The sequence below is a fragment of the Chroicocephalus ridibundus genome, chromosome 3 (assembly GCF_963924245.1).
Source record: "Chroicocephalus ridibundus chromosome 3, bChrRid1.1, whole genome shotgun sequence".
Lineage (NCBI taxonomy): Eukaryota > Metazoa > Chordata > Aves > Charadriiformes > Laridae > Chroicocephalus > Chroicocephalus ridibundus.
This window is the reverse complement of record NC_086286.1, coordinates 14212875-14237637: the sequence shown is the minus strand read 5'-3', so window position 1 is coordinate 14237637 and position 24763 is coordinate 14212875. Positions and strand designations below refer to the sequence as shown.

Sequence of the window (24763 nt, the reverse complement as noted above, 5' to 3'; positions counted from 1 at the left end):
GAAAACACAATATATAATAAAAATATTTTGGAGGGTGATCTTTCCCTTCTGATTTCAAATGCTTCAGAACAGATGCCTTAAAGGAAGATAATCTTTCTTTCCCTCTTTCTCCTTTCTTTATTGTTGCCTCAACTTCAGCAGAGGGCTAAACTCAGAAAACCATATCCTGCTCCTTTCATACATCAATCAAGGATCATTGTCTATCATGATACAGTTACTTCACGATACCAGTTTAAATTGCTTTATAATAAGCAAAATTTTTCTCCTCTCCTAGACTTGCTCTAATTTGCTTTTCATGGAATCATAGAGCAGTTGAGATTGGAAGGGACCTTAGGAGATTATCTGGCCTAACCTTTCACAGGAAAGGGAGTCTACGTGATATTATCTAGCACATCTTGAAAAACCTACGGCAATGGGGACTCCACCATGCCCCTGGGGAGGTTGTTCCAGTAATTGACTGTTCCCATTATAAAAATTCTCTTCTTCTCCTGCAACTTGCACCCATTGCTCCTTGTCTTTTCCATATTGTTCCTTGTGAAGAAAGGGCTTCCATCCTTTTTGTAGCTGCCTTTTAAGTACTGGAATACTGTGATGAGGTCCCCCCAAGCCTTCTGTTCTCCAGGAAGAAAAGACCTTGCACTCCTTTGGTCTTTCCTCATATGACAAATCCTCCAGTCCCTTCTGATCATCTTTGTGACCCTCCTTTGGAGTCTGTCCAGTCTTTCCACATCTTTTTTTTTAATTTTGAGGACTGGAACTGGGTGCGGTACTCCAGGTGTGGCCTGACAAATGCTGAATAGAGTGGGATGATCACTATCTCTGCTAGTAATACACTTGTGGATGCAGCCCAGCATCTGATTTGCCTTTACTGCTGCAGCAGCACACTACTGACTCATGTCCAGATTGTTGTCCTTCAGGACCCCTATGTCCCTTTCAGCAAGGCTGCTCCCCAGCCACACAGAGCCCAGCCTTACAACTTTGTTAAACTTCATACTGTTCTTGCTAGCCCACTCTTCTGGCCTGTCCAGGTCTCTCTGCAAGATCGCTCTCCCTTCTGACATGTCCACATCACCATCCAGTTCAGTGTCATCAGCAAAACTTAGTGAGAATGCTTTCAATCGCATCATCTAGATCATTTACGAAGATGTTGAAGAGCATGAGGCCCAGTATCAGTCTCTGGGGGAGCCCACTTGTGACTAGCTGCCAGCTTGAGTAAAAACCATTGATTACCACCCTCTGAGTGCGGTCTCTTAGCCCATTTCCTACCCATCTTGAAGAACACCTAATCCAATCTGCCTTGTCAGTTTGTCTAGGAGAAGGCTGTGGGAAACAGTGTCTCAGGCTTTGCTGAAGTCCAGATGAACAACTTCTACTATTTTGTTGCAGAAGGTGATCAAGTTAGTCAGGTTTTGCTTAATTTTATTTCTCATCTGCTTTCAGTACACTCCTATCCACCTCATTCAGGTTAATATTTCTTTATATAAACTTCTGAAGTGTTTGGTAATCAGCCCTGTAAAAACTGTTGTGAAGACTAGACCTTTGTGTGCCTCCCTCATTCATCACTTTCATGTTTGGTTTCACGTTTCAAGTACTTATACCCACAGTTGAAGAGACTTATGATTCTTGGCCCATGATCTAACTTTGAGCTTCCCCCTTAAAGCTGTTTTGAATATTGACCTTTCATATAACGACCCTTCAGGACAAGTGAGGCATTCCAAAGGTTCATTTATTTGTAACCCAAACTCTCTTTTTTAAAAACCAGCAGAGAAACACACTGTGCTCTTCATCATTCTAGCAAAGTACTCTGATGTTACTTCTGGGTTTTAACACTATTTTTTTCCACTGTTCTTTATTCACTGTAGTTATTTTCCATTTATGCTGAAACTTACAGCTTTAAATTGATCAGTAAATTGCATTCCTTACTAACATGAACCTGCTTTTTGGTCACTAATGATATGCTTCTCCAGTTTTCCCCATTTTCACTTACTTCCTTTCAAGTCAGCAAGAAATGCACTCAGGTTGTCTCTTCCAGGAGCCTCTGCTTTCCATTTAGTGCATCTGACTTCTCTGTAATTTATGAATTTCCTTGCTAATTTGCTGAAAGTGCTACTCGACAGAGATGTAGGTAGTTAAAAGTCTCCTGTGAGCATCCTTTGATACAGTGTATCTTCAGAAGAGACAGGATTTCTTCAGTGCCACTTAAAATATGCCTAATATTAGTCTGCTTTGTTTATATTTCTTCACTGGAAAATTATTCAGTAGTTTCCTAGCACTGTAAGTGCTTTTAAATATCATGCCAACCCATTTACTCGTTCCATTTCCATTTGTCCTACATAAATTATGTTACACTGATCTGTAGTGATGTCCATTAAAAAAAATTACCTCTTACACCTGAACCCACTAATGGAGTCCACATATACTTTTATAGAAAACTCACTTGCTCTTTCTGGGCATTTTCTGTAGGTACTTGAAAAGGTGCTTCATGGCTCTTAACACTTTTTTTCAGATTACCTCCATCTTCGCACTGTTACTGTGACAGTGAATGTATATGTGAAGTTATCTGAATTAAGTAATGTTTCCTTTACTGTATTTCTTGGCTACTTTAAATACCACCGAAGAAGCTGCACAGCATTTGAATTCAGGAAGCAAGACAGAAACACGCTCACGTATTTCATATTCATAGTATCAATTTATATTAATTTAGTCACCCCAATTATCCTGAAATATCTCAAATTGCTATAGAAACATAATAAACAAATGTGCCATTCAATGTAGTCTGACCGTAGCTACCCCAAAGCTGATGCACTCTGACTCCTCCAAACAAGTGGCAGACATAAGAGAGGAGTGTGGCATATTTTTTTTATTTCAGTTTCAGATTTTTTTTGTAAGTGTCAATCTAAGATTTTCCACAGTAAAGTCTTTATATAGCTCCTACTAATGTTAGTGGGAGTCAGTGGCAATTACATCAGACTGAATCAGGACTAATTAGATGGAGATCTGTATATTAATCAATCTAGGAGATGCAGGAAAAAACACTGAGATGTAACAGCTGAATTTTGAATCTGCATACTTAAAAGCCAGTAGTTAAAATATTGCATCACACACCCAAATACTGTACTTTTTTTATATTAGTATTTATTATCTCACTCTTCAGGAAACACGGATGTATTCTGGATAGAAACTGGAGCCTTCTAAATTAAAGAAACCTAAATAATCTAGATACTTTAGCAAGAGTCTTGAAGGCTCCTGGTGGATTATCAGCCAAACATTAACATTTGGTAACACAACCTGCACAGAACAGGGATAAAAACTGAAAAAAATGGAGAGGATGAATAATGAACAAAGTCAGAGAAGGTACAGAGAAGATCAGCCAGAGTGACTGCAAGATCAGAAAATACACTACACAGTGTATTTTGATTTAACAATTTGATTTAACATTTGATTTAACAATGAGGTGGGCAACTGTCACAGTTCAAAAGTATCTACGTGGAGAGGAAAAATGAAGTAGCTAACAGAGGACCTAAACACAAATGAAAATAAACTGAAAATGGACTAATTCAGGTGTGAGGATATGTACTTAATTACAGGAAGGCCTTTTAACCACTAGAAATATTTCCTGTGAAATGTGGTAGGTTCTACATTGACTTATTTTTTTTTTAAAGTGGAACAGTAAAAACATTACAGTGGCTACCGTATTTGAAAAAAAGAAAAAAATTACTTCAGCTAAACCCAATGACCTATTTTATACAGGAAGCCACATTAGATTATCAGTGTTCCTTGGAAACTGTTGACAGTTTCGATTAATAGAAGATTACAGAATAGAGACAATCTTAAAGACTATGAGTGTCAAACTTCTGGTTCAATTTAATACAGATATAAATGGGTCAACATAGCTACAGATGTCACCACACTTGCTTAATGTTAGCTGAATAAATCACTGTTGCCTACTCAAAATCCCTGCATTCTTCTGCCAATAACAAGATAATTTACTGCTTCGTAAGATCTGTGGCTTCAGCCGTCCAAGAATTTCGTAGCATTTTGCAACCTGGAATTATCCTTTCATATGATACACTGTATGTATCACTAGAAAAGGAGCCACAGAGAATCAAGTGTAACAAAGCCTCCGGTCAGGAAACGGGCTGCATCCAAAATTCTGCAAAGGCACACACAGGCTTCATGAGCGCTTTGCAAATCAACTTCACAATTACATATGGAAATTTCAAGAACAGCATCCAGTTATTTGGATTCCAACAGTGAAAACTACTCGATGCTAATGTAATGTGCAGGTTCTGCAAAGGTCTGCATATCCCAAGGACCAAATGGATAGACTGCTTCCTTGAGAAAAGTTGTGGCGTTTTGAGGTTGCTTTGTTGTTGTGCTGTGAGTTGTTTTTTTTTCTTTCATGGGTGACAAACCATATCCAGGAACCTCTTTCACATTTAAATTGTAAGAGACCATACAAACACATATAGGAAGCTTTCAATTCTATAGTATCACACTCCTCTGGGAGAAAGTGCTGAACAAGGAACTAAAATAGGACAAGCCACTTTCAAATCAAGTCTGGATTTGTGCACTCACTTTTTCACTACATTAAATACATCTGTGGAATTACGAGAAATCATTATCATACAGAGCAAGAATAAAGTTCTGCTGCTACTGTTTTTCATTGGTGTTGAAAATGCAACCACAATCAATTAACAACAGATGGGTAGAGAGAGAAAATAAAAAAGCAATTAACAAATAGAGTTGGAGTAGTTCCGCCCCCAATAAACTAACACGGTGGAAAGCAAATGACTTATTTTTAGGGAATATCTACCTAGTCTTGGGAGATGTCTCTTTTTCATCCATTTGCAGTGATGTGTCTCTATCCACTGTATATTAAAACCAAATACCTATATGATCAGGTGTTTTGTAACCAGAACCAATATTTTTCTAGATCGTCTTTGGTATATAGCAGTTTACAGAACTAGTACCAACAAATAAACTGCATCAAAGCCTCAATTCTTGCTGGGGCATACGATCATCTTTTTGAAGAGATTCGCTCCCTTAGCAAAGCAGTACCACACCAGGTCATACTGCACATTATCAGCACAAACGTCAAGATTTTCTGTAGAGAATGTGCATTCCACACTTACGCATAAAGCATCTTATATTTAAGTAAAATTGGTTGTGCTATTACACAGATAAATTGTGAATAATCATAAGCACTGAATATCATTTATTTCAGTAGCATTTGTACAGAAATATCAGTGTTTTTCTAAAAAACTAACTCTATGACCATGATCTAAGTATGAAGTGTCATAATAAGAGTCAGGAGGTCTAGTGTTTGTATCAAAAGCGTACCAGATTCAATTGCACATTTATTGTGCATTTGGACTATTCCAAATGTGTGCCTTGTAATTTCTATGACAGAAATACATAGTCTAAACACCTAAAATTGATTCTTTTAAAAAATGAAAACATTAAACTTAATTTTAAATAAAACATTTAAAATATTAGTGTCATATTTATATTGATGCTGTACATATATATGGTACTCTTAAAAACCCCTCTTAAAGCTGACAAACACTTTCTACTCTGGTCTATTTTTATGATTTTTTTTTTTTTAATAAGCTCTGACATATTCCTCTGAGCTTGCTCTTGCAATACGCTTTATAAGTTCATCAGAGAAAACCCTGGAAGTGGACAATTCCTTTGCCTTTGGCCCATATCTAGCCAGTTTTAAAGCATTAATAATTTCCAATGTGGCAGACTTCTACACTAGTAAGCGAATGAACGTTCTGCAGGTCTGATTCCATGCCACGGCCAAAAGATCAACAGCAATAGCTTGCAGCAACAATGCCTGTAAGTTACTACTTTTGTAGCAAGAATTCAGGAAGGAAAAAGCCAGTACCACAAAGTAAAGCAAGTAATGCTGAACTGCTTCCCCATGCCATATTCTTCAGCACAAAGCCTCAAATTCCTCCTTCCTGCAGGACCATATGGAACAGGAGCTCCCCAAAACCAGGAGAGCAGCAAAAAGAGTTCAAGCAAAAAACGAAGGAAAAGGAACAGTCTGTGCAGGCCAAATACAGTTAACATATCCTTTTGGTGCTCTACAGCAGCAGCTTCTCCTCTACCACTGATAACAGCCTTCTACTGCTGCCAGCTCTAAGTCTCTGAGCCAGCAGCAGGGACTGACCGACTAATGACGCATAATTACAGTAGGTTGTGGAGTGGAATGGGTTGTTATACTTGCATTGAATGTGCTTTTCCTCACTTTTTTCTAAGAAAAAAAAAAAGCATTAAGAACATTACATCTACAACAAACGAAAATGTTACATCAAAAGATTTTGTTTAGTTTACTAAATAAATTCCCCAGAGTTAGGAAATTTCACATTTACAGTTTCCAGAGTGAGCTTTTTATTGCCACCCAACTAATGAAATAGTCTTTTACGACTGTCACATACACATATATATTTAAGACCCTTCCTCCACCACACAGATTGGATTTACAAGGGAAACAATGGTAACTTTGGAAGTTCTTCACCCTCCAAGGTCTACCTTTCCATCCTCAATAAACCTTCTTTTAATGAGAAGTTATTAGTAACATAGGAAGGGTTTATGTGCCAAATTTTAGATGTTATAAGACATTTCAGGGCAGAATCCTGCTACTGATTTGTGTATCGAGTGTGCAGCATTGGATGGATCTATAACAGCACAGACACTCCTGTCTGTAAGGCAACTCTAACGTATTCCAGGAAATATGAATGAGCTCTGCTTTTGTGAATACATTATCAGTCTTATATAATTAGCTACCATTATGCTTTGCATACATATTTAAGGAGAGCTACATGGTCATCAGACAAAGGTGTTATTGACAAAAATGTCACTGTTATGAAAAAGAACTGCCAGGCTTTATCTTCTACCTGTAAGAACTTGAATTCTTTAACATCTGCTAATCTTTCAGGACACATTTATGGATGTACTCTTCACATAAACTCTTGATCAATGAAGAGCAACATCTTTAAAACATATTATGAGACTACCTGCTGAAAGAAAAAAAAACTGCAATTGATTAGATAAAGCAACATCTTTCCCTCTCTTCTAAATATGCACGCAGTGAAATTGTAAGTAGGCCACCTTTAAAACAAACTATTGCCAAAACCTAGAAGTTCCAACAGGAAGAATTCAGATATTATTTGTTATTTCACTGTCTGCTGATAAAGTTGTTTTTCTTTTCTCCCCTCCAACTGAGAAAAATCTTTACACTACATGTAACTTTCACTCCAAGAATGTTAAAAAGCAGAATAATACAAGAGGCCCCTCTCTTCTTATGTTAACCTAAATCATGAGTTACCTTACAAGACACAGTAGAGTTTTGCTGACACAAATCTGATTTTAATTAGAATTATTATTTGCATTTTAGTATTACATTTATTCTTCATTCGCTACAGATACAAATGTTATTAAAAAGCTTCAGTCTAGATCTTTACTTCTATTCCACTATATATTTAATGCCACTGAACTTCTTGTCATTAGGTACAATAAATCCTATGAAGTAGAATACATATTAATTCCCTTCCAATTAACAATTGTTTTTTCACCCTTCATTTTTTACCACGGTAAGGTTAAAATGCTTCCCTTGGAAATACTGAAGTGTGGTACGCTAATTATCCCTGCCAAGTAAATGTTATTGAAAAAAGCTAGATACTCTCCATGCTACAACTCCATCTTAAAAGTTGCTTAGAACAACCTGAGATTTCACTCTATTAACTATGGGATGATGTAAAATGCAGAAATACCACCACCTCTGAACATTTTAAATAGAACTATCCTGGAGTGATATCTGGTCTATATGCCAAACTAGTTAATCAGCAAATTCATAATTAATGTATCCACCTGTTATAATGCACAAGTCCCAGGTAGCTCTGTGCGTTCTTTTTTACAATTCAATCCCGTGTCACCTTTCTAATCAATCTGCTCTGTCCACCATGTTGGGTGTTGACAATAAACTGAAACCAAATCAGAATATTAAACTCGATGGTTTAGGATTATGAAATCCTGTATAAACCAATAAAATATTATGCCTAGAAGGCTTTTCAGAGGACTAGTAACATCTGTAGAGTATGAACTAAAACACTTCCACATTTTCTGGTGTTTTATAATAAGTAACCAAGCATTCAATAAGTAGATTTTACTGTCATCACTTTTAGAGAAAAATACTGCACAGATTGGAAAGAATACTTGAACAGACCATGATTTTACTGTATGAATTTACATAACACTCTGGGGAAGGAGGGACAGGTCAAATAGATCTTCATTCCTTTTTTTACTTCTTTAAACAAGTTATCTGTATTTTTTTCACAGGGACTTTAAGGCTTTCGGAAGTAATTATCAGCCACTAAGTGCACAGAGAAATGAAAGACATAAAAGCGACTTCATTAAGAGGACTCATGTTCCTCAAATCAGGAAGGCAGGAAGCCCACAGAAAGAATAATTCTCACCCTAAAAAAAAAAAAAAGATTACTGAAATGACTTAGTTAAGGAATTGTGCTCTTATTGAAGGACAGAATGAGCTACAATCTCAACTTCAGGGCGAAAAAAAAGCCCACCAACATGCACACACCTACGCGTATTCATGTGTTTTTTGAAAAGGCTCATAATTTCACTTGAAATTAAAATTTCAGTTTTTCTTTTTTCTTCCTTTTCTTTCATCTTCAGTGTGATATCCAACACCCTGATAACAAAAAGGGACGAGGGAAAGGACACAAGCCCTGTTCCCACTGCGTTCTGAAGGCTCCACGCTTGACATACACCATTAAAAAATTACTACTCTCTCTCAAACACTTTTCTTTGTAAATGGGTCTCCTTCTTAAGAAATACAATTTTCAGACATATCACCCCTGAGTTACCTCATTCCTCAACCCTGACTAAGCTGCACAACATTAGAGGCACCTGATATGAATTATAGGTGCAGTGGTTCAGCCAAGAAGTGACCATAAGAACCATTGCATTAATTACCTCTGGCATAATTTCAGTGATATCTCAATGCCACTCTAGCTTTAAAATATTTCAAATCAAAATATTTCAATGGAAAAATGTTTCAACAGCAGAACAGCACAGGTAAATACAAATAACCATGAGATAAATACAATACCACGCAGAGCAGTAAGAAACCAATACAGAAATAAAAGACAAGATAGGTTTGTAGGCAGGACAATCTTCTTGCCAAGTCTTTAGACTACCATAGCTATAGCTCAGTGTCAGAAAAAGGGGGAGGGAGAAGAGACAGATATAGCTCAAAAAATTAGTAGAGGTAACAGGATGCGATCAATTGGTTCCACCAGCATTTCCAGCAGATGTCCCAACAACTGATCCAGGAGTCCCTTCCACAGGTGGACAGAGGCACCGAATGTAAGACCAGCAGTTTTTCTGGATGACAGCTTTTGAATTCTCAGGTCTTTAGGTTCACATAATGCCAGTGTAATGACAGTAAATTACCTCACAGAAAACCAGCTGTAGTTAAGTACCTTGCTACCACTTCCATCTATAACCTCACAAATCCACAGATCACGTGAGTAAAGAGCAGCTGTGCCATGCAAATACACCCCAGGAAGCAAGCAGCTATTATAAAATATTAACAGAGAAAGTACTGACAGACTTTTGTCTTGTTTTGAAGGAAAGAATATAACACAGCTAGCCTTCCTAAGATCCTAAGTAAAAAATAAAAAGAACATTACAGTACAAGAATCACAGAAGTAAATTACCAGGAAAGGCTTTTAAGTATTTTCTATGGAAATAGCAGGAGTATATATAGGAAACAGTATGATACGTTTGGAAGAATACATACCTGTGCTGTTTTGTCCATTTGAGAATATTAATAAAATTGGCAACTTTTTAAACACTCAGACTAAAATTTTGACATGAACTCCACAGGAATCTGCTATTGTTCTAACCGTCAGTTGTTTCTGTGACATCTGCAGAAACGTAGTATCATTTAGTATTTGAAAAAAGCTTGCTTTGATCCTGGGAAGTCAGACGAACCCTCAGATTTGCTTTGTATGCATTTGTGTATTCAACATTTAACAGTAGAAGCCTGAAAGAAACCTTTACCAGCTTAAAAAAAAAAATAAATCTACAAAACTCAAGCAAAAATACTCGAAATAAAAACCTTCTTTACAATCTGAAAACTTTCTGCAATATTTATTCAGCAGAGTCAGAAAGAGAAAATTGGTACGAGGAAGGAAAAAAAAATCAGCTGAAAACCTCTTCAGGTCAAGATTCAAACAGAAATCAGTGTCATTACTTCAATGTATTGAACCTATCATCTAAAAACGTATTTTATTCTTTTCCTATAGCAGTCTTTCACCCTTTAACACCTTTCAACAGTGACAAGTGATAAGATGCTAGAAACACATTGCTCATTCAAGAAAAATGACCCTGTTCTCTACCAATACCAGTTCAGAAGGCCAATGTTCTTGCTCACATTAAATAAACACCATACCATAAAAAAAAATAAAAAAAAAAAATCCATCCATTACAATGGGTGCAATCTCAATGTGGCACACGAGAGCACTACACTTCAGACTACAAGAATTAAAGAGTTGACATAGCATTCATTTATGAATATCATAGCTAATCTTCCCTCCTTGGTTTCAGAATTAGTGAGGGCAAAAAGGAACAGAACAAGCAAGCTTCAGAAGTTTTATTTTACCTTTGGGGTTTTTTTGGAAGATCATAAATTACAGACGCTGGATGCTTTTTCTTAACAGGCCTAAATGCAAACTGCAACTGTTTCAAACCTTCAATGAACCTACATTATCTACAGTGAACAAAGGAGAACTGAAAAACTGTACTAGCAGGGACCATTACGAAATTGGAACTTGAAAAAATACAGACCATATGGTTTCAATACATAAAGTTTGATAAAATTTTAAGATATTACCTCTTATGTTATTTGGGAATGTTCCCACTGAAATGTGCAGTGGATTTATGAGTGTTCCTGTCTGTTGTCACCACCACACTCCATAGTACTGTCTGTCTAATTCTGAGATGATGGACATTTCTTACGCTGTCCCACTATGGATTTACTAGGCTCATGTCACTTTCCTTGAATTTAATTTGAAGCTCCATTTATTATTGGCTTTGTTATTCTTTGTCGGGCCATTTATTTGGCAGAAATCCAGCAGTTTTGCTTGGCACATTTACTCTTCAATAGTAAAAAAGCATAAATAACCAGAAGCAAATGTGAGCATGCAATATTAATATTATTTTTCTAATTCACAGCAGCATAAACAAAAATAATTCAAGAATAAAAGAAGTTAAGACATTCATTTAACATGACTGAAGGTGTTGATGCTTTCATCCAAAGTGATCTTGGGCCAGCTGAAACTATTTGCAAGTTTAGCATAGCATTGTCTGGGAAAAAGAAATTCGCATTAAAGAAATATACATGCAACGGTCTTTACTTGGAATAAAGCAAATTATCACTTTGTTTCAAAAATATGTTTAAAATTTAGCTACTTAGTGACTGTAAAAATAAAACCCCAAGGAAAAAAAAACCCAAACTTTTGTACTTAACCTTATTTGAGTATTCAGCCTGGTGGTAGATTTACAAAGTTCTGCTTGCATGCCCACTTGAATCAGTCAGATTAGAGGTGCTCAACATTCTACACAACTGATTTCTAATTGAGATTTCTAACTGAGTCTGAATCTAATCTGATTTCTAATAGAGGCTACATGCAAACCTTAAAGATCCTTCTTGTTTCTTCATCCAAGACTGAGAAAGAACTTGAGAAATTCTGACTATATCAGATAGTATATTAGCTGTTCAAATGCGGTCCAAAATTCTTGCTACAAGAGGAACGCAAGGCAGAACCACCTTATAGTGTTGACAGGAATAAAAACAATATTGCACAGAAATAAATGACATCTTCATATTATGTCTAACAAAAATATGTAAAACCAGATAAACGACAGCTAGTATTTTACCTTCACTAATACTAAGCAATTTCAAGGAGATTTCCAATCAGAGCTAGATACTGTGGGCAGGAGGAAAGTAGTTATATATTTATGTCAACTAAACGTGGAGATATTTTTGTTTCCATTCAGGCTATTCTTTGTTTTGTATGTTAATATCGCATTGTAGCATGTGGAATTATTTTGGTAAGTGGGGCCTTGTTTCTGAAAAGATATTCTTTTGCTCTCCACAGTTATTTCTGATGGCACAAGACCACGAATAATTTTAACTATCAAGAAGCATTTCACATACGCAGTATTATTTCTTTTTTATTTCATATATGGAGAAAACGTGCCATCCCCCCAAAAATCATGTGCTTTAGTAAGCATCTTAAAAGGAAAACTCTCCCAGAATGTTAACAAGGCAGTTACCTCAAGTCAGAACATTTTGTATGCAACTGTTTACAGCTGGCCAGGAGAGAAATAATACAGATGGGTGAGCATTAAAGCTTAATACTTACACAGAAGTCACCAGGCAGAAGACAGAGCCAGCCCTGAAAGCAAGCTTCTCTGTCCTCGCGGTCTTGGCCATTAGTCATGCTTTTTCTAGCATTATGTTAGCCTAACAAATCAGAATTCCACACAGCACCATGGCTTCAGCAGGACAGACAGAGAATAAGCTGGCACTGACTGTACTCACCGGAGAGGATAGAACAGAAACTTTTATTCTCCTGAAGAACCAAACCCCGTCTCTCACATTCTGAACAGAGTATCACTGTTTCTGCCCATGCTTTGTAAGAAGTGCCTATCACTAAGCTGTGAGAAGCCAGCTTTTACTGCAAAGCCTAGTGAATCACACCTTTCAGAGCTGGAGGGTGAAGGCATGCTGAGTTTCTCAATTCCAGTCAAATGTACACATAGAGTACTTAACAAGCTCTTCAAACATGTCAGAATTAAGAGCTAAGCATCAAAACTTCTGTAAGGACTCAGTAAAAAACAACTTTACAGAGAACTTAAGTCAACTTCCAACATCTCTAGGCACCTCCACAGATGGAAACTAGATGACTTGCAGATTTCAGGATTGCAAGTTTGGACTTCAGTGGGATTTAGGTAACTATCATATTTTTAATAGATCTGTAACAGGACTGTTATGAACACAATACAAATGAAAATGTGCGTGGGAGAAAGCAGCAGAAGAACTACAAGAACAAGGGTTAAAAGAACAGTCTGTCTGGTTAACGAAGAACACTGTTCCTGGGAAACTACTCCCAGAACACCATTCCCAGTTGCAAAATTGAGAAAAAACTTTCTGTCAAGATGGGAACGCCTGTGCTCTGAGGGGAGCGTGGCACCGACAACCCTTCAGCAGAAGACTGCAATCTGACAACAGGAGGATGGCAACACGGTTGTAGCGTGTCACATGTGCCATTCATTTTCCTGTTAGCCAAATAAGGAGGAACATATTGCAAACAAAGTTACTTTCCAAACCAAATACCGGTACGGATTGCTGCTCATTGTTTAAGAGCTACGCAGACCGAAGTAAGGAAAAAACTGAGACAAAGTACCATAACAACTTACAAATATTAGTACAAAGTATCAGTCCAAAGACTAGTTTGCCATTACCAGCAAAGGGAGCCCAAGGGATGTGGTCAAGTGCTTCACATCCAGCGCGCTCCCTTGGCTTCATGCTGAACACTGGAAACCCAGATCAGACCACTTAGATGTTCTGATGAACAAGTTCATAACAATGAGTGAACGAATGAAGCCTATGACAGCACAAGTCTGACCTGATTTTGCTAAAACTAAAAAAAATTTAAAAATCACTCCCCCCGCCAAACTCTTGTATAGTTTTGTGTAGATACTTGAACTCCTTGAGTGGTTTTTGACTGCAAGTTAGTAAAGCCTAGAGTTAAGTCTACCACAGTAGAACTCCAGTGTTTTAAACAGAAACCCAATGGTTCTTCTAAATTATCTCTGTATTTTACTGAAATGAAACAGAAATCAAGACAATTAAAACACGATAAACATCCATTACAATAGAAATTTAATGCGCAAAAATCCATGCTCCACTGCCAACAAAAAATTCTGTAGTTAGCATTCGAATTTTTGACTCAGGGCCCTCTCTCAGTTCCTCTCTACTTGAAATACATATTGTTTATAAATAAGTAGATTTCCATAAGCCCTCACTGTATTATACACAGAAATCTGCTATTTATTTATTCATTTGTGTCAGGCCACAGGTAACCCTGGACAAGTAGCAAAGCCTGGGAGGCTGGAATTTATCATTCCTAAGATCATTAGAACACAAATTCTACAATTCCCTTTCACTTCTGACACGGTCAGTGTTATGATGATTGCAAAGGTCTGATAAAGGGGAAAAAGTACAATTCCATGTTTGGACAATGCTAGTAGAGCACATTAAACAAATGGAAATTATTAGTAAACAGGAATAACCTTGTAGGAAATGCTAAAGTTATGAAGGTTTTTTTGGGGAAAAGCAAGTAAAATTAACCAATCATAAAAAAAGGTTTGAAGGCCAAGGTATAAAACTTAATTTATAAAACTTAAACTACAAAAATAATGGCACAAATAAAGATGTTTGCACATAGCTTTGTCTACAAGCAGAGAATTTACAGAACGTGTTAGTGTTTAAAGGCCACAGCTGTAAATACCATCAATGAATTCAAGAGGCAGAAGGCATTGTCATAGCGCTGGGAGTAGAGAAGGATTAAAGACAATCTGGCTGAGTAGGTCACTGAGGTTAATATAAATTCAAAGTACCACAGAGTCTTTGAGCTGAGTGTTAAATCTCACAACTTAGCAAGCCCTTAAGAGCTCGTGGTTACTAAAGTTTATAAGTTGTGAAGGCATAATATTTCAACTTTGTGTGCTTACAACAGCTATTTCTTTTCCTCATCAGTATAGGTTGCTCCTCCCTATACTGTAATTTAAATAGATGCTTTTAAATATTAACCTTAAGTTTAAATTTAATTACATCGAACCTTTAGTAGGTAGCTTTTTTTAACCTATTCTTATTATAAATCCAAGTGGATGCATGTCCTATTCATTGTTCTACACAAACACAGAGACTTGAAATGTGGGAATCCAACTGATTCTTTTAAGCACGGTGTAATGCTGCACGAGACCATAAAAATCTGGCACTGCAGTTTCTGACCTTCCTGAGCCTCCACAGAACGCCCAATAGGTGCACTGTTGTATACAGGGATGACTTACATTCATCTGTACCTAAAAGACTATCAGAAAGCTGAGATCAAAGATACATAGCTACTTTGACACAGGCCTTTCACAGCTCACAGAACTAGTCATAATCACTGTAAAAGGAAATATTTTCCCCACTAACATTCCTTATTTTTTCCTACGCTTTCCCAGGGGTTCTTTTTCCAGATAATGCTCGTACAATCCAGAAAACTTACTTTAAAAGCATTCCCCCACAGTTGTCACTTGCTTTAAAACATGTTTATGAATAAAAAATGTTATAAATTGCTATGTAATAACTCATAAAAACCAGACTGTTCTTTAGGAAAACAGTATTTCAAAGCATGTTATCATTCTATGCATACAAAATGCAGAAGAGGCGTAATGCCAAAACATGACCTTTACAAAAAGGAGAGATGGATGAATTGAGAAATGTCTCCTCTCCACTTCTACATTTACTTCATATAGCTTCTCCAGATGAAGTACACTTTTTCCAACTCCAAAATACACACAACTTAGTGCCTGTCTTCTCACTACAAACTCTTTTTTCTTTAAATTCTGCGCCAGCAACTACTTCCTCAAAATTATGTTGATATTACTTGAACAAAATCCCCTTTGACCTTCAGCAATGAAGTCACTAGTTGAACAATTATCTTTACAGACATCTCCATCACAGTGTTGGCAAAACTGCACATTTTATTTGTGGTGTTTTTTTTTTTTCTTCCTTGAATATTGAAACGGTTCCTTACACATTAACACATCAGCTTCTGTGCTTTTCCTAGAAACACAAGATTTATTAACCTGCTATCCCGCAATTCTGCTCTCCCGAGTCACTCAGAAGAGGACCCTGAACCCACAGATGTCTAGGGAAAAGTTTGCCAGACGTTTTCCAGGAGTCAGCTTGCAACAGATACTAAATACTGCAATTTATGCATCACATCTTTCCAGATTCTACACGTTTTTCATGTGCAAAATAAATACCTGAGAGTGGAATGATAACAGAAAAAATGAGAAACAAAATTAGGAAGCTAAAGATTGCATGGAAAAAAAAAAAAAGATAGATTAATAATTAATGGAAACCAAAAAGAAACAGCATACTAGGCAAGGCAGTGCAGATGCAGAAATTGTGATTTTAAAGGCAGATGGAGGATGTCAGAATTAGAACAGCTGGAGAGAGCTGATGATACCAAATTTGCATTAGAATTCAAGCATGAGTTCTCTTAAGAAGTACAGTCTGCTTTCTGAGTGGAAGGTAGTCAATAACCATAAAAATCCAAAAAAAGTACCAAATTTAAAAAAACCCAGCAAGTTCATTAGGAAAAAACTACAGAAAGTTAGAAGATTACAGAAAATGATGCTCTGAAAACATGCATCTTCACTGATCTTTAAATATTATTATAAAAGGAAAAAATTTCCTCAAGAGAAGTAGTTGCATCGAACGTATAGCATTAATTGTTTTAGCCTACAAGAATGTTTTGAGGTATTCTACTCAGAATTTTTAAGTTATTTCACCATTTTAGCCTTTTTTTGTTAGAAACAAAGCTTCTTAAACTGTCCTGTTCCAGTCAGAACTTTCTGCAGTTTTTGAAAAAGCTCCATTTCTGTTCATTCCTCTTTTCAAAAAGCGGTTCTTCCATCAAACAAAAATCCACTGATTTGCATCCAAAGCCACTCTGGAGGCATCCAAAATAGGTTGTTTCAATACAACTGTATAGAATATAACTAAAGACAGTAGTGACGTTCAAATTACAGAAATTCAGAGAAACAAAGAGATGTGAACATTCACTGGCAGACGAGTCATTGTGTCCTGACATAGTTCCAAACACACAAGTTCAGTCCCAGCTAGTGCACTCACTATAGAGGCTGTCCTCAATTTACCCACTCCTAAATGGCTGGTAAAATGCATTAGGAAGTCAAAGATCTGATGAGAGCCACATCACTTATTTCAACTAAAACCAATTGTGTATTGAGGCACATCTCGATCTTACCAACATGGTACGTTGTTTAGATTTAGGCTTTGTTCTCTTAAGATCTGGGTAAGGTCAAGTATAAAAGTTACGTAAAATGCTTGTATTCTGAGCAGTGATGAGCAACTTGAAAAAGACCAGTTTAGGCTTTGGACCTTCAGAAGTATTCTAGCTTTCAGCACTTCACTAGGTCAAGACTTAACTTCCCATACAACCAAATACAAAGTAATATAAAATTTTGTTTTTATACTTGTAAAAGTTATACACGTGGGAACTTACTTTTAAAACAGCCAATTAGCTGTTAGCCTTCCATAAACAAGATAACTGTGACTTCTGACTTCCTTGAGATTTGAATTAATTTAATGAACCTGCACATACACATTTTTATAATGCCGTGTAATGCTTATCACCTAAGACCCTACCAGCAGTCATGGAACAATGCATATCATAGGCACACCAAACCTACACGTACCTAAAATTTGGCAAAGATTTTTCTCACAACCCTTAGTTACCTTTAGTTAGCCAGGCAACTTGTTTATCTAGCTAACTTTACAGTAAATCATGGTAATACTTTTGACATAGATTTTTCCAATGTTCAGTTAATGATGATGACACCCATTGATCAAAAATCCTCTAAGACACAGCCAGAGAGCTGTTTTACACCAGCTTTAGAAAATCTCAAACCCTCAGAGCATCACAGATTATTTACAACATGTAATAGGGTGAGAAACAGAGATGTAATTAAGGGCTACACTGATCTAATTAAATTAGGCTGCCTTTTTTTCAGTGGGGATTTGATTCTCTCCTGGCTGTTTTCCTCCATTTCATCATTCCTGAAACTCAAACTATATTTTGTTCAACTTTAATGAACATATTAAAATGAAGATAATTTGGACATCCAAAACCATCACTACAAAGCACATTGCTCTTCCTCTTACAAAAGGATGGGTTGTCTAAACATTCACCCCTTTTCACAGACGAGCTCTCCTCTTCCTTGCTCAAAGTTACATGTCAAAGGGTTTGGGGAAATCCTATTTAGAAAAAGATCATTCAAGTTCTGTACTCGAAAACACACATGCAGTTTTATGGAACTTGGGATAGACCTAAAAGACATAAATTTTCTTATCTCTATCTTAATCCTCTCACCAGTTCTCACAATGCCGCGTATGCTGATCTCCTGTGCCTTTGTCCACCAGTTTGGAAAACAGAGAAAATTATGTAAGTCTACAAGGCATAATGGAGTTTGTACCTTCAAAGTTTAAAAACCCCATATTAAGTATCTATGCAAAGTTTTAGTGGAATACCGTTATTTTTAGACTAGATCTACTTCTCTGTATCCAGAAATAAAATGCCCAATCTCCAATACTTTGCCATCATCATTGTAACCTTCTGATAATTGCCAGAAGGCAAAAGTCATAGCGGGGTTCTGTAAAAAAGACGGTCTCTGCACTGAGGAGTTTACAATCTGTCCCATGTGCCTTTACTAAGCCAGTAAAGTGACTCTGGCAATGGCACACAAACTATTACACATAGAATTAGCACCACTCTAGAGTTATTTGCAATCTCAGAGAAAAGACTTACTGAAGACTCTGCAGTTCTGCCAACATCATGGCAATGCTTTTTACCATAAGGTCTTGTTACACTGCTGAAGATACAAAGTCAAACACTTCAGTCTTCCATTTCACTTAACTTTAAAATATTTGTCAGCACGGACGACAGGAAAATGTAAGACTTCCCTGAAACCAATGCTAACTTCCTCATAGAAACAGCTATTTCATTTTGCAACAGGCTTCTGTACTACTGTCCCCAGTGCAGTTTGCATGAGGAAATAAATGCTTAAATTGCATATATTCAGATTTCATTAAAACAGCATTCAGAAGATTGTTTGACACATGGTTAAGTATAAGCAGTATGCTTTTGACAAAGTCAATGAAAAACAGCAGAAACATTATTTAGAAGTGGCTACAGTCCTCATCCTAGAAAACATATAATTTGAGTTCTGAAATGTTTTGGAATACTGCTTTTCAGCAAGTCTGTTTATTAAATGGATTACTAGATCTAAAAAAAAACCAAAAAAACCCAAAGCGCCGAACTAACTAATACCCCCCACAGAACAGATCCAAAACAGCCAAAACAATCTTATTTCGGAGAAGATGTTGTCACAAAACTGTCTCATTGGTTTTACCATATCTAAAAGTGACATATACTGAAGAGCCTCCATAAGATACTCGTGCTATCAAACAATGCTGTGTTTTCATTTGTAGAGGAAACCACAGCAAGATAGGTGGTTTAATCATGCATAAATTATCTAAGTGGTGACAGATTGAAGTAAACTACGGCAAGAAGTTTGGACAATGAAAAATACATTGGATATTTTGCATACAAAAGTGACAACAATACTAGACATCACAGGATTAAAGAAAATTCTTTACAATACTGATTGAAAAGTTCTGTTATTTTAAAGATGTCTAAATAAATGAACAGGATTTTTTTTTAAAATGTATTAACAACTACATATAAAGAAAAGCCTTACATACTAGTTAGAGACAGCAAGAAAGAGGATTGAACTCTACTGTAACATAGATTTCAAATTCTCAAATATAATTTGCTCAGGCCTCATTTTCTGGTGGTATCACTGCCAGAGAAAATGGTGGCAGAATGATTTTCATGGGGGGATCCTTCAGTTTCCCAGACCAAAGTCCTAAAAAAAAATAAATATCCATCCATCTGCTCTTCCCATCCACTAGGGCAAGTTTTATGTCTTCAAGCTCAACTACAAGTATACATACTTCTTACAATCCCATGATAGCCTCTCAAATTTGAATTGTCCCACCTTTCTACTACTTGCTCATCAGCTGCCCGCTCTCTAGTTACTGTATCTCTCTTCTCCTTACTATATGTCTATTTAGTGCTTAATCCCACATTCCCCACTTCAGTCCTACTCCAATGTTCTGAACTGAAAGTGAAGTTAAAAACATTCCACAGGGCGAGGAGAAAAAGGAACAGAATTATCTTTGTCAGCTCCCAAAACAGACGCAACACTACCCCTGTCACTGTAATCTTTGTAGTGATACGTTTACAGCTTTGGTAAAGGTGGCACAGTTTGTGAGATTACGATCTTGATGGTTTATAACCAAAATATTTGGTGGTTCTGGTAGAGCCATAGATTGGGTTTGCCTTGAACTTGGAAGCACTGAGCCCACTGAACCGACACAATCTATGAATATACAATGAAATCAATGCAATTCAGCATTGTTTTACTGTACAGATACAAAGTTGACCAAGCTGTCCCAAATTCACACCACGTGTATTTCAGGACCAGCCTGTACATAACATACATGACGCATTCTCAGATACACATACAAAATCTTCAAATGCTATCCAGACATATCTTTTGGAGGCAAATTTGGACATATGGGAGGATAAAGCTTAACTCAATCTGTACGTGACTATCAGTTTTGAGTACTATAGAGTAAGACCCGCTGAACAGAAAACTTTTGTCTATGTATCTCAATTAAGAACACATTTTAAAGTGATATGTTAGGCCAGCTCTTAGTATGAAATCCAGTAGCTTAGTGTAAGGTACTAGACAATTCATTCAAGTGATGATGTACATCAACCTTTTTTATTCCCAACATAACTACATCTATACTTGCTGCTGTTTTTATTGTTTGGGGATGGGGATGGTTTTGCATGTTTTATTTTGTTGGTTGGGTCTTTTAACATGAATTGTGCTAGTTAAATTATTAGCTTTTTCAGAATAACACATAACAATTTAAAATACAACTTTGGATTCTTTGACATTAGCCTGGAAATATTTTATGCTGGAAGTAATGCCAAATATGCGCATGTTTGCAGGACTGGGGGTTTAGTTAGTACTGAGCTGGAAAACAGCTTTTACAGTGAATCTAGCCAGGCATCAAATTCTGAGCATCAAGTAGGCAAGCAGAAGGCCAAAATAACAATGATGGGATTCAGTTTGGGGTACATTCTCCTAGCACTCTTTGTACGAGTCTTGTTCCTGCAGTGCCATTTTCTTTCACCTTACTTATGACTACTGAAATCAGTTGACACCTTGCACACAATATTAAAAATTGTTTTAGACAAACTTTTCAGCATCACAACAATTCAGGAAGTCATAGCTGCTTAGATTTTTTTTCTCTGTATTTGCAATGAAATCACATATAGAATGCACTTAGGATTTTTAATATAAATATTTGAGGTTATTTTAGTGTGAGAAAGTCAGGGTTAGTCTGTTTGAAGTACCTGAAGAAGCAGTGGTAGTGTTCCACAACAAATTGAATTTTGGAAGTAAAACGAACAAGTTGAACAACATGCTGGGATTTCAACATTAATTACTCTTTATTCTTGGAAGCAGTTAAAAAACAAAATTTGTTTAAAAAAAAAAAGAAAGGAAAAAAACAGGACATCTAAAAACACACATAGGGTGAAAGAATTCCCTACTGGGAGAAATCCAAAGGACGCTTTTTGAAAGCAGGCCTAGAGAATGAGTAAACTAAGTTTGAAATCTAAGAGAAACTAAGGACAGGTCAAGAAGAGCGTTCGGGGGAAGGGAGAAAAATTGTTTCGATTTTGTCTAATTTCTATAGTGAAAAATCTGAAAAAATCTAAACCAGGTTATTTGAAATCTGAGAACTTGTTATCTTTATGAAGTTGCAGTTTATTCTTCTATTCTGCATTCTCGGTTGTCTCGCATTCCTGAGCAACTGTCTAAAAAGACACTACTAAAAACTTCTTTGAATTTGTACTTTGTAATCCTTTATCCCCTACCTGTGTAGATTTACTGTACAATTTAGCACAAACAATTTTAACTCAAAGAAAATAGGTTAGATCAAGTCAAGGAAAGCAAATCCACAAGTTTTTCTAAATGCAAAATCAGCACCTTTATAGCAAAAGTTGTTGTCAGAAAGGATGGTTGTGAAAGTTCCACCTTCAACATTATCTTAGCTATCAAATATATTCTACATCTGCTTTCCTAACAAAAGGAGAAACAGCAAACAAAGCGTAGTGCAAGCACTTTAGCATCAGTGTTCAAATCTTAGCCTGTTATATTTAGACATTTGTAGGTTTTCGGTAGAGTAGACATGGCAGTAATATTTAAGGCTCCTAAGGCTTTCATTATAATCCTTTGACAACATTATAAACCTTGAAAACAAACATCAACCACTGAAGCTGAATACATTTTTGGAAGTTGACTCAGTAAAGACAAAGCCTACGATGAGGAGGATAATGAAAACAGGTTGGCAAGATTCACAACAAAAGCAATTAGGAAACGTTTAACAACTACGTGTATTCCATGATTTAAAGAACTTGAGTTTTAACGGCAATCTAAGCTAAGGATGCAAAAGGGACCTTTTCCCATCTGCATGAAAGATTTACCTGCCTGATCAATATAAGAATCCCAGAAGCGGTTTGTAATAAACACAATATTACTTCTGAATAATCTAAGAGTGTATCACACGCTTCAAAGTCCGAGTCCTTCATGCTGATGTGAGCCAGCTGCTCAGAACTGAACAGCCAAAAGAAGCATAGTGTCCTTTATAGCCTATTATAATGACAAGGGGTTAGTAACTGACTTTCTGTCAGTAACCGTTAGTGATAACATACCACAACTGTCAAAAAATTATAGCCGAGTTAGCAGCAATCCTTCAGTATGTTCGTGGACTCCTGAATTCAAAGTAGGCGGGTTTTTTTTCAAACGCTATTTTCTTATAATGAAAAATGACTACTCAGGTCAACCAAGGTGACTAATATATTTGTGTTGTATTTGCCACTTGTTTGGAAGGAATCAGGAGTCATTTTCAATTCTAAGTGTATATGAACTTAAATTCATTTACACTAATAACTGTACAAAAACAGTATTTAAGGCACTGTTATTATGTTTCTTTCAGCTGAATTTCAAGGTAGAGAGCATCTCCAGCCATTGTTTACAGATAGCGAAAGAACTTCAACCAATTAAAGAAAAAGCAGCTATAGTAGCAACTCCTGGATGTTGCATACGGAAAATAATAGTAATAATGTTAATTATATCTGCAAACTTCAATGAACACTGAGTCAAGCCCAGTGTTTTATTTCATCAAAATCTTTCATCTTCATTATTAGATAAATATGTCTGAAATACATTAAAATATCACAAGTGTAACTAAAGGTAGCCACAGCCCTCCAACTAAGCAATTGAGGTGTTGATTTGAAAAAAGGTTGCAACTTCAGTAGAAAATTGTAATATTTTATAATTTTACCCATTCAACAAACATGGGACGAAACCCAAAACATACATGTGATATAATTATTGGGAAAACCGTCCTCATCTCGATATGTTACCCTAACCACAAAGCTTTGGTCATCAACAAAATGACTGTGTAGCATGGTTGTCATGAACACAAATGAGATCAGTTGAAAGGAGAAAGCACTGCTATTTCTTAGCCATTTGTGTTATAAATTACTCTTCAGTGGGCAACAGTGAAGTGCTTAAAGAGGTAGGGATTTTCAGTTGAAGTCTCCCATGTTGAAATTCCAATTAGAAATCTAAGGATCTTTTCATATGTCTGAGGTCACAGAGTACTCTAGAAGTCCTGTTCTAGTTTGAAGGCTAGATTTTGATTCCAAAGATGCTGTGTGGCATATTTTCTTAGTAAGCTGCATAATATCATTTCTAGCCATGCTCCAAGACAACACGATAAGCCTGCTCTGGTCCAGAGAACAGGTCACCTTGACTTGATTCATCTCCTATTTCATTATAATGCTAAGTAAAGCAAGGGCACTTAAACCTCCTCTCACGAGGAGTGAAACTATTTACCAAATTGCTTATATAAATCTATTGCATTGTGTTGAAAAGCCCGAGGAACTTAGAAGTTAGGACATAGCAAGTGAAAGGTTGCTTTGCGAATTGAATATTTTCTCATGTCTTTACAGACTAAAATTCGGATCTCCCTCTTTATACAATACAGGATAGATTCACTGAAAATGAATAAAAAGCAAGTTCATGGCACACTCAGAAGCTTAACAACTCATGCTTCCGAGCACTACGCAATGAAGCAAGTTCCCCCACCAAATTCCTCTCCCTCTTTACAGGTGGGTTTAGTTGCCTCCATTGATCACAACAGGAATGTTTGACGCAGACCCGTGAATACAGAAGTTACAGACTATTTAATACCTAACATAACAAAAATATCTTACAATCAAATTGTTATCAAATCTCAAATATATGTTTTGTCAAATAATGTGATATAGCCAGGGATTAAAAGTGAGGAAGTCAGTAAGGGATGCTTGCTCTATCTATTCTGGTCAAAGCAGAGGAAAGCTTTACTTCCTCTTCAAAGCTTGGCTAACACAGCACTGCTCAGCTCTCATTTCTCTTCTGTGGCTCAGGGAAGACTAACCTTCTGTGGAAATTAATTTTTACCTATAGTTTCTTATCTCAATTTACTCTTTTTAGTTTAGCTAAGTCACAAACTGCTACTGACCTTGCGATACGTATTTTTTCTGTCTATAGCTAAGAATTGCAATTACTCAGGAAACCTAAATGAGAAACTGTAATTACTATTGCCCTCCTTTCCAACAGCAAAGAATGACAGAAAGCTGTCAATTGTGAGGCTAAACTAGACATTTTTGCAATCTTC

The 24763-nt window shown here is 36.6% G+C and overlaps 1 protein-coding gene across 24 annotated transcripts in view; it reads right to left on the bottom strand.

Annotated features, from left to right (window-relative positions):
- The window catches only part of NRXN1 (neurexin 1), a 710395-nt gene that overhangs the window by 444678 nt on the left and 240954 nt on the right, over positions 1–24763 (bottom strand). The gene's annotated exons all lie outside the window — the stretch shown is intronic.